This window comes from Portunus trituberculatus, chromosome 50 (genome assembly GCF_017591435.1).
Source record: "Portunus trituberculatus isolate SZX2019 chromosome 50, ASM1759143v1, whole genome shotgun sequence".
In the NCBI taxonomy this organism is placed as follows: domain Eukaryota; kingdom Metazoa; phylum Arthropoda; class Malacostraca; order Decapoda; family Portunidae; genus Portunus; species Portunus trituberculatus.
In genome coordinates this window covers 9,348,893-9,355,884 of record NC_059304.1, presented here as the reverse complement: position 1 = coordinate 9,355,884, position 6,992 = coordinate 9,348,893, and the positions used below count along the sequence as shown (strand labels likewise).

At 38.0% G+C, this 6,992-nt stretch overlaps 1 protein-coding gene across 8 annotated transcripts in view; it reads right to left on the bottom strand.

Moving 5' to 3' along the window:
* Nucleotides 1–6,655: 6,655 nt before the first annotated feature.
* The window catches only part of LOC123499661 (retinol dehydrogenase 12-like), a 9,844-nt gene continuing 9,507 nt past the window's right edge, over nucleotides 6,656–6,992 (bottom strand). For all 8 annotated transcript variants that reach the window (XM_045248017.1, XM_045248016.1, XM_045248011.1 and 5 more), the window contains one exon: nucleotides 6,656–6,992. This exon is cut by the window's right edge and continues 680 nt beyond it. The gene's annotated coding sequence lies outside the window, so the exon portion shown is untranslated.

Below are 6,992 nucleotides of genomic sequence, written 5' to 3'. Positions count from 1 at the left end.
GAAAAAAACAACCACTTTCATTCATACTACAATCAGCATTTGTCTGATAAAGAGATCTATGGTCAACAGGTGGCCACGATGTGGGATAAACAAAAGTCAGTCTTCTTCTGAATATAGGACTCAAAGTTAGAATAAAGAAAAGTATGTATTTATCTATTTGTATTTACCTAGTTTTATATTACAGGGTTTGAGCAGGGTTCATAATGACCTGTCTCCATATCTAATTTTATGTAAATTTTCCTCAAATTTGTACATACATTCTGCTGTTACAGTCTCATCATTCAAGCTGTTCCAGATGTCCACTGTCCTATGTGGAAAACTAAACTTTTTAATGTTTCTGAGGCATTGACTTTTTCTTATCTTCTTTAGAGTGTTCTCTTGTCTGCCTATCTCCATCTTCAATCAGTGATACCAGGTCTTGTTTTTCTATCTTTTCTATACTGTTCAATATCTTGTACATCGTTATTAGATCTCCTCACCCCCATCTATCCTTCAAAGTTAGTAGTTCCATTTCCTCTAGTCTGTCTTTATATGGAAGGTCCTTTATTTCTGGCACCATCTTTGTGACTAGCTCTTGGATTCTTTCTAGTTTCCTGGTGTTCTTTTGCATGTGTGGGGACCACACCACTACTGCATATTCAAGTCTAGGTCTTATCATAATGCTTATGATCTTTTTCATCATACTCTTATCCATGTAGTTAAACGCCACCATGATATTTGATACTGTCTTTTATGTTAAAACAAATAACCCATTTATGTGCCTTTCTGAGGTCAGGGTGTCTTGTATAACCATTCCCAGGTCTTTCTCTTCCTTCTTTTTCATTATAAGCTCTTCTCCCATTTTGTACTCCCATGTAGGTCTCCTATTACTTTTATCCACTTCCATCACATGACATTTTATTTTGCATTAAATTCTAGTATCCACTTCTGGCTCCATTCCAAGATCTTATTAATATCTCTATGCAATTCCATACAATCCTCATTGTTCCTCATTACTCTCAGGAGTTTCAAATCATCAGATAAACAAATTTATGTAGCTACTCAGGTTCTCCTGTATATTGTTAATATGTATTTGAAACATTATTGGTGCCAGCACTGACCCCTGTGGTATACCACTAGTTACTGTGCCTAACATGATGGAGTGTCTCTTATCACTGTCCTCATTTCCTTCTGTAAAGTAGTCTCTCATCCAGCTTAAGATACTTTCCTGTACTCCTCCTGTATGTTCTATTTTCCATAGGAGTCTTCTGTGTGGTACTCTGTCAAAAGCCTTTTTAATATTCAAATACACTGCATCCACCTATATCCCCCTGTTACCTGTCCATAGAAAATTAGATGATTTGTTATACATGATTTTCCTTTCCTAAATCCAAATTGAGAGTTATTTATGATTTCATTTTCCTCCAGATAATCCAGCCATTTTCTTTAATCACAATTTTGCAGATCTTTCCCATAACACTAGTCAGTGACACAGGTCCATAATTCAAGGGCCCAGTTCTTTTCTCTCCTTTATGTATTGGAACTATATTTGCTCTTTTCTATTCCCTTGTTACTTTTCCTTTCATTAATGAGCTGTTGATCACATCCCAATTTGGGTCTATCAATTGTCCTCTACATTCTCGGTGTTCATCCTGACACACTATCTGGCACCATTGCTTTTCTTACAACCACCTTTTCTAGTAATTTGCTAATTTCCTGTTTATGCACTATAACATTTCGTAACCATTCCTGTGTCCCTTCGTCATTTGGTTCTATGAAATCTCCTACATTAAATACTGATCTAAAGCTCTCATTCAGTAATTAACTCATTTCTTCCGTAGTTTCATATACCTTGTTTACCTTAATTAACTTAGTGATGGTGTCTTGGTTTGTCATTTTTCTATTTATATACTTGTAGAATAGCTTGGGTTCCTCTCCACATCTATTTACAACATCCCTTTCAAAGTTCCTCTGCTCCTCTCTCCTTATTCTAATATATTTGTTTCGTGCCTCATTATGTATATTGCCTCTTATTCTCTTAATTTCTCTGCTTCCTTAATTTCTTCCAAGCAGCATCCTTTTTCTTCTTACCTTTCGTGCTTGTAACATTATACCATGTGTGTTTGCTCTCTGTAACTCAGTATACTGGAACATACCTTCTTACCACATCAATGTACTTGTCTAGGAAGATTTCATACTTCTCTTGAACTGTCTTGCCTTTTTTTTTTTTTTATACCATGTGGGTTTTTTCACTGGAATTTATGGGCTAAAGGAGATACTTTTGTGGTACCTTCTATCTCAAAACCTACCCGCTAGGAAACCATTGCCCCGCATGAGGAACCCCAACCTACACTCGGACCATGGACAGGATTTGAACCCGTGCACTTGGAGATCCTTCGGACCCCAAAGCACGCATGGTTCCACTGCACCACAGCGGTTTCTTTCCAATTTATACTACCAAAGTACTTAATCCTTCAAAATTTATCTTGGAGTGATTCAACCTTTCTTGTTTGTGTTTCTCATCCCATCTTAAAATTTCCTGATCTTCCAATTCAACTTCTAGGACTACGTGATCACTTTTTCCCATTGGGCTATGTTGTTTGATGGTTGGACAAGGCTCTGTTTTTTTTATGAATATCAGATCCAACACTGATGGTTCTTTTTACCCTCTATAAATTGTACATTCCTTCACCCAGTGGTCCATTGTGTTTACCATTTCCAGTTGTAGCACTTCTTGCCCCCATTGTCCAGCATAACTATTTAATTCCATTTCCTCCCAATTAACACGTTTACAATTTAGATCCCCACAAGTAGAACTTTTCTGTTAGTTCTTAGCATAATGTCCAAGCACTTCAACACTTCATTTTGCATTTCCTTGTGTACATCAAGCTTCCATGTATTAGTCTTTGGTGGTGCATACATTACCATGATTTTCCTCCTTTCCCTCCCACTAGTCCTAATTATTATACTTAAAACCTCTGCCAGTCCATCTCCATATTGTAGTTCTTCCACATATATATCCCTCCAAACCATTATGATTATCAATACTACTCCTGCTTTTCCTTTTCTGCCTCTCCTCCAAACATTATATTCCTTTTCTTTAAAATTTACTTGAATGTCTTCGCTTAACTTTGTTTCTGTTATACATACCACATTTGGTCCTTTTTTCCAATATATATAGTCTCTCACTTCCAACATTCCTGATATAAACCCATGTGTGTTTGTATACATAACTCTTAATGTCTTCCTTCCCCTTCTCAGACATACCATATCCTCAGCCTCATGTCTAGTATTCCCTATTAAAATTTCTTCCTCTCGTTCTCTATCCTTCTCGTTTTTTTTTTTCTTAGCTTAATTTTACAGTTCTCTCTCTTTTCCCCTTTCTTTTGGTTCATATCCCTCTTTATCCAAATGTTGTTGTATTCTGTATCAGCAGCCAGTTTTTCTGACCTTGCCAGTATTTCTTTGATCCCTACTTGAGATCTCAGTTTAACTTTTAATGACTGTGTGGATTCTTCATTGTATTTCCCAAATCTATATATTTCTTTGGTTTCTTTCTCTAGACCCTGTTCTTCATCCTGAACCCTTTAGATAATATTTTTCACCTTTTCTTTCTCCTTTTTCCTCACAAATTTCACTGGATTTTTCTTCTCTTGTAGTCTATTTATAAGCATGTATAACTTATATCTACTGTGTCTCTCACTAGTTCCTTCTTTTCCTTAATCAGCTGTATCACTGTGTCCATTTTTTTCTTTTAGTTCTTGTTTAACCACTTCAGCAAGTTATCTTTTTCATCTTGATCTTTTTTCTGTGACTTCTTTCACTCGTCTAATTTTTCTTCACTCATTGCTCCTTCCCTGTGCCTCAACCTTCTCCCTGAGCCCTTCCAATGTTGCCTCATAGTTTTTACACTTCTTCTTTAGGGCTCTGTTCTCCTTTTTTATTCCTTCTAGTGTTGACCACATTTCATTATTGACCTTCATTGTTTCCTGTAATTCACCACATATTTGCTTTTAGTTCCTGATTTTCCTTGAACAGCTGATCTTGTTTTTCCAGTAACCCAGCAAAGACTTCCTTCATACACTTAATCTCCTTCTCCACTAACATTATTTTTCTCATGTCAGTTCTTTCGTCTGTAAAACCCAAGAAATCCTCTGTAGAACTCCAGTCTGCTAGATGTCTTAGCCACATTGGTATTTTTGTGGGGTCTCTCATAGTCCCAGGCTGCATGCCCATGTTTACATGGCCAGTAGTGCCACCTGTACTCTTATTCTCTTCCATTTTTTTCTTATTTTAATACAAAATAGTTTAATACTATTGGAAACAGAGAACACTATTCTTGCCCCCCTCTCCCCCTGTATATAGTATATCACCAGGCCTCTTGTGGTTTGGAGACAGCAGTAATATCCAGCACAGGAGTGCTTGTTTATACGTCTGCTCTCTGTGATGTCAGCAGTGTATTTATCTATTTATATTTACCTTCTTCTTCTTGGTGGTTTGTTGGGGCCGTGTAGGCTGTGTCACAGCCTCTAATGCCCCAAAGGTGCAGTATGCGGCCGTTATATTTTCAGATTATATGCGGTGGAACTGATGTGTCTTGTGAAAGAAGGCCCTGGTGAGGTTTAGGGTCTTGAAGGCCAGATTGGGAATTGTGGAGCCACCCGGAAGATCAGTCAGTGTTGGCCTGTGTGGTTGGAGAGCATTTAGGGAGTGAAGGAGGGCCACACAGTATGAGTGGGACGAGGGCAGTGCAGCAACAGGTGTTCTGGGGTGTCAGGCTGTGTAGGGCACTAAGGGCAGTGGGGAGAATCAGACATACCCATCTGTGCAAGTGAGCATTGAGGTGGGTGTGGCCAATTCTCAGTCTGGTGACTGCTGTGTTGGGGGAGTAGGTCCACCAGTGGTGTCTTGTGTCCTGCTTAATTTGTCCCAGTGAGGTATGCTGTTAGGCATCAGTCAATGCTGTGTCCCAGTGTCCCGTGCAGGCTGTCTTTAGGTCAGTTAGGGAGTCAGTCTGGTCAGTGGCTAAGTCAGTAGGGGAGGGATTGGTGTGTACCTCTGCTGCTGCCCTATCAGCCATCATGTTTCCCATGACACTGACATGGGAGGGCACCCAATGAAGATGGATGTTGTGTCCTAGGGAGGTAAGGTGGAGGATGAGGTGATCAATGATGCAGGTGATGTTGGGGTGAGAGTGTGGGAAGTGGAATCTTATGATTTGGAGGGCAGAGAGGGAATCTGGAAAGAGGGCTATAGAGCAAGGGGCAGCAAGAGTGGTGGCAAATCAAAGGTCCTCTTTGATGGCAAATAGTTCTGCTGTGGTGATGGGACACAGTGGCTGGCAACTTCCAGGCAGTGGCAAGCAACCTGGAGGGATGTAAATGGCTGAACCGACAGACCACCTACCTTTCCTTCCACGTCCCCCAACAATTGTTAAACACTAACCCCTTGGTAACAGGTAACAAGTAACAATTATAATACTATTAAACCATTCTTTCTTATATTTGACTTTAATTTTCAGTCTCGGTATATATCTATTTACTCCATTATCATAAATTTCTTTAGATGTCATCCACTTTTCCTCCACTCTTGCATGGTTGTCAAATTTAGTCCAGTCCGTCTTTTGGAAAAAGTCTTAGAGTTCTCTAAAATTTGTTTTGCTATATGTCAATTTTCTTTTTTTATGTTTTTCATTCCGTTCATTCTTAATCACTTCTTTGAAGGTCGCTACTATTAGTACATGATCACTTTTTGCCAAAGGTGTCTTATACTCTACTCCATCCACAATTTTGGGTTCTGTTGTAAATAATAAATCCAGTCTTGATGGCTCTTCACTATTCCTAAATCTGGTGTTTTCTTGAATCCATTGTGTCATTGTATATTCCATAGTTAACTCCAGTAACGTGTAACCCCATGAATCCTCATTTCCTTCTGTAGTCATATCTTCCTAGTGCACTTCCTTACAGTTGAAGTCCCCATTATTACAGTATTTCTTTTCTTTTCTAATATTTTGATTAGTGAATGTTCGTTATCTTTCAAAACTTCCTCATATTCTCTTAGACTCCAAGATCTTGTCTTGGGTGGTACAAAGCAGACTACAAATTCTCTCTTCTCCATGTAATTTTTCTCAACTACAACTGATATAATTTCTGCACTGTTTTTGCCATAATTCATGTTCGTTACCTCTAGGTTTTTTTTTTTTTTTTGCTTAAGTATCATCACTCCTCCACCCTGCTTCACTTTTCTATTTTTCATATAGATATTGTACAGCCCGTTCCCAATGGGGTTTAGTGTCAGTTGATCTCTTAGTTTTGTTTCTGTAATCCCCATTATGTCAAACCTAACCTCTTTAATAAAGTCGTTCAATTCATTTATCCCTGATACGAGTGTTTATATTAGTACATGTAAGCAACTATTAATTTTCAACATTTCCCCTCATTTCCTCCTCTGCTCTTTCTTCTCTTTCCTTGATGTACCATTTCTTCAGTCTCATGTTCCAAACTTTCCAAAAACACTTTTGGAAGTGTGTGTACACTTCCTTGTTTCAACTTTAATTTTTTTGCTAGAGCTATCAGCCTGGTATATAGGAAGATAGAGTACTCTTGGCATGAAGCAGTATTCATTTTTACCCATTTTCCAGCAACATGTCTTGCAGGACAAAGAAACAGAAAAAAAAATCTTTTCTTATATATATATTTTTTTTCTTGACTGCCCCATACATGATTTAAAAAGCCACCTTTTACAAAGAATAATTTATAAATATACATGATACTTAAATTAGCAATAAAGAGTAACATTAAAGTGGAATGAGGAAGAATGAATGTGTGCAACAAAGATGAATGGCAAACAACTATGAATGTATGAATGATGTGACCTCAAAAACCTTGATACGAAGGTTCTTTCTCATTTATTAAAATAATTTAATCATGTCAGGGCTAAATCTGCTCTGTTGTCATACCATGGTTCAAAATAAGTCAAGAAAGATGCACAATTCATATTGTCCTGTCTCCATA